Source organism: Rhinopithecus bieti, unplaced genomic scaffold, assembly GCF_001698545.2.
Source record: "Rhinopithecus bieti isolate Rb0 unplaced genomic scaffold, ASM169854v2 scaffold_9899, whole genome shotgun sequence".
Lineage (NCBI taxonomy): Eukaryota > Metazoa > Chordata > Mammalia > Primates > Cercopithecidae > Rhinopithecus > Rhinopithecus bieti.
This window is the reverse complement of record NW_016806979.1, coordinates 6,180,753-6,184,812: the sequence shown is the minus strand read 5'-3', so window position 1 is coordinate 6,184,812 and position 4,060 is coordinate 6,180,753.

Here is a 4,060-nt window from a genome sequence, read left to right as displayed (position 1 = left end):
GAATTCATGCATTCATCTNGGAGGCTAAGGCAGGAGAATGGTGTGAACCCCGGAGGCAGAGCTTGCAGTGGATCCAGATCATGCCACTGCACTCCAGCCTGGGCGACAGAGCGAGACTCCGTCTCAAAAAGAAAAAACAAACAAACAAATAAATAAATAAACAAATAAATAAAATAAAATGTTCCAATAATTTATTGGGTGGGGGGCGGCTTCAAAATGCTTAAAAGGTACTTTCTCCCATGTACCGACCAATCTGAACGGACATAGACACCAGCCCTGAGACCATGCTAGGGAAGTGATGAGGTTCAGAGAGGCGGCTGGCTGTTCCAGGGCACCTTGAACCTGTTGAGAATGGGCCAGCAGGTGGTGGGGTGGGGTCTCCCAAGACCACAGGCGGGGCTGGGTCTTCGGCTGGGTGGCAGAGGCCATAGGAGGGGCTGCTGTAGATGGGGTCAGGTAGAGCCCTACGTAATTCTCAGCCAACAATGAGGAACTGCTCCGAACCTGAGTCTGCATCCGGATATGGTGGGTCCTGAAAACAGCACTCACTGGTTCTGCAGGCAGCTGCAAAGGCAATGAAGACATAATGACATCCCTGGCCTTGCACTGTGTGGGGAGAAGGGCTCGGCCTTGGGGTCTACACCCAAGTGATCATCAGCCCTCACACCCACCCACCTTCCCATGTATGCACCCACCTACCACCTCTCATCCATCCATCTGCCTATGTATTCATCCACCCATCTACCCATCCATCCATGTATTTATTCATCTGTCCGCCATCCACCCATGAATTCATGCATTCATCTATCCATCCATCCATCCATCCACCCACCTACCTACCCATCCATCCATCCATGTACTCATCTATCCATTCACCCATCTACCCATCCATCTATCCAATCATCCATGTATTCATTCATCCATCTACCCATCTACCCATCCATCCATCCATCCACCCCACCATCCACCCATCCACCCATCTATCCATGTATTCATCCTTCCATGTATTCATCCATCCATCCACTCATCTACCCATCCATCTATCGATCAATCCATGTATTCATTCATCCATCTACCTATCTACCCATCCATCCATCCACCCCACCATCCATCCATCCATCCATCCACATATTAATCCATTCATTCATCCACCCCACCATCCATCCACCCATCCAGCCATCCATCCATCCATCCATCCATGTATTAATCCATCCATCCACCCCACCATCCACCCATTCACCCATCCATCTGTGTATTCATCCATGCATCCATGCATTCATCCAGTATCCATTCACCCAACCATCCATCTATCCATCTACTCACCAATCTATCCATCCATACATCCATATATTCATTCATCCATACACCCACCCATCCATCCATTCATCCATGTATTAATCCATCCATACACCCCACCATCCACCCATTTATCCATCCATTCATCCATCCCTCCATGTATTTATTAATTCATCCATCCATCATTTACCTACCCACCCATCCACCTGTCTATCCATTCATCCACCGCCCTTTAGTCCTCAGAGGTTGAGATGCATATTTGGGAGACACTCTCAGGAGGTCCCCCCAGCAGGAAAGAACAGTAAGACCAACAGTCTGGAGGGCAGAGAGAAGTGGGGGTGTGCCTGGGGTGGCACCAGTGTCTGAAGCCAGCATGGGGAGAGACAGTAGAGGGTGCATGGCAAGGAGAGGCCTGCCAGGGCTGGCCCAGGCAAGCACACTTGGCCCACTAGCAGTCGGGGCAATAATTAATAACATTTCCCCAGGAGGCAGCGACCTCCTTCAGCCACTGGGACCCTGTCTCTGTAAAAAGTACGCGCCAAAAAAATTAACCTGGCACGGTAGTGTGCGCCTGCAGTTCCAGCTGCTCAAGGAGCTAAGGCAGGAGGATCACTTGAGCCCAGGTGGTCAAGGATACAGCGAGCTATGATCAGGTCACTGCACTCCAGCCTGGGCAACAGAGTGAAACCCTATCTCAATAAATAAATAAAAAGGGTATATGGAAGGATGTGCATAGGTTATATGCAAATACTTCACCATTTTATATCAGGAACTTAAGCATCCTTGGATTTTGGTATCTGCAGAGGGTCCTGGAACCATTGCCCCATAAATACGGAGACAATTGTATACATTATATTATATATGTCTATCTATTGTAAACTACATACATAAGATACTATACTATGTATACCTATTAGATACATACTTGCTTTTCATTCATTCCTTCCTTAGGTTTTTTTCTCACTGAACTCGGGGAAGTGGTGGAAAAGATTTAGTGCATTTCACAGAAGAGAAAAATCAAGACCGGAGGAAAGATGTCTAAGTTCGATCCCAGAAGCCATGACTGCCCATCTCCCATTTGACAGCAGGAAAGACTGAGGCACAGAGAGATGAAACCAACCCACACAGCAGGCCCACAGCTCTCCACACATACACGTGCCTCCCCCCAGCAAGACGAGCCGCCATGCCAGGGTCGGGGGACTCACCACCCTGCCTGGACCGCAGGAAGAGGAGGAGGAGGGGGACCACCCAGGTCACCAGCGGCCCCATTGGATCCACGCAGAGCCCCACAGCCCCAGGGGAGCCTCTCCGCCACCTGCGAGGTTCAGCCACCCTGTCCCCGCTCCGGAACACATTGAAGCTGAACAAGGGAAAAAAACCAAAAAAAAAAAAAAAAAAAAAAAAAAAAAAAAAAAGTGAGTGTCACAGCCCATCCCTAGGGCAAGTCAAAGCGAAAGAGAAACCCAGGAAGTCAGCTCCGTGGTGGTGGTGATGGTGGTGGCCACAGACTCACCTTTGGAGCAAGTCAGGGTTCTAGGGGCTCTGCCCTGCTGGCCCCAGACCTGAACTGAACACCCAGATGCCAGCCCCATGGGCCACCTGTGGTTCCATGAACTTGATCAGGTCCCTGGCCCTCTCTAGCCGATTTTTTTTTTTTTTTTTTTTTGAGATGGAGCCCCGCTCTGTCACCCAGGCTGGAGTGTGGTAGCATGATCTCCACTCACTGCAACTTCCACTTCCCGGGTTCAAGCGATTCTCCTGCCTCAGCCTCCCAAGTAGCTGAAATTACAGGCAACTGGCACAACACCCAGCTAATTTTTGTATTTTTGGTAGAGACGGGGTTTCACCATGCTGGCCAGGCTGGTCTCTAACTCCTGGCCCCAAGTGATCCACCTGCCTCAGCCTCCCAAAGTGCTGGGATGACAGGCGTGAGCTACCTTGCCCAGCTGCCAAATTCTTTTTTTCCTTCTTTTGGGACAGGGTCTTGATCTGTGACCCAGGCTGGAATGCAGTGGTCCAGTCACGGCTCACTGCAACATCAACCTCCCCAGGCTCAGGCCATCCTCCTACCTCAGCCTCCCCAGGAGCTGGGACTTACAGGCATGTACCACCATGCCCAGCTGATTTTTGCATTTTTTGTTTTTTAGAGAGGGGGTTTTTGCCATGTTGCCCAGGCTGGTCTCAAACTCCTGGGTTCAAATGATCCATCCGTCTTGGCCTCCCAAAGCGCTGGGATCACAGGCATGAGCCACCACACCGAGTGGCTCGCCAACTTCTGAGTCTGAGACTCAAGAGCTGAAGGAGGGCAGTGTTCTTGGATGGCCTGAGTTCATCCTTCCAACAAATTGTTACAAAGAGCTTGCAGCATGCTGGCTGCTGGCCCCCCAAAATGCCCACCTCCCCATATGCCAAGCTCCAGTCTTGTGTACCTGGGCTCACCCCTCTAATCCCAGCACTTCGAGAGGTCGAGGTGGGAGTATCACTTGAACCTAGGAGTTTGGGACTAGCTGGAGCAACATGGCAAGACCCCATCTCTATAAAAAATAAAAAGTTAGGCCGGGCGCGGTGGCTCAAGCCTGTAATCCCAGCACTTTGGGAGGCCGAGGCGGGCGGATCACGAGGTCAGGAGATCGAGACCATCCTGGCTAACACGGTGAAACCCCGTCTCTACTAAAAAAAATACAAAAAACTAGCCGGGCGAGGTGGCAGGCGCCTGTAGTCCCAGCTACTCGGGAGGCTGAGGCAGGAGAATGGCGTAAACCCA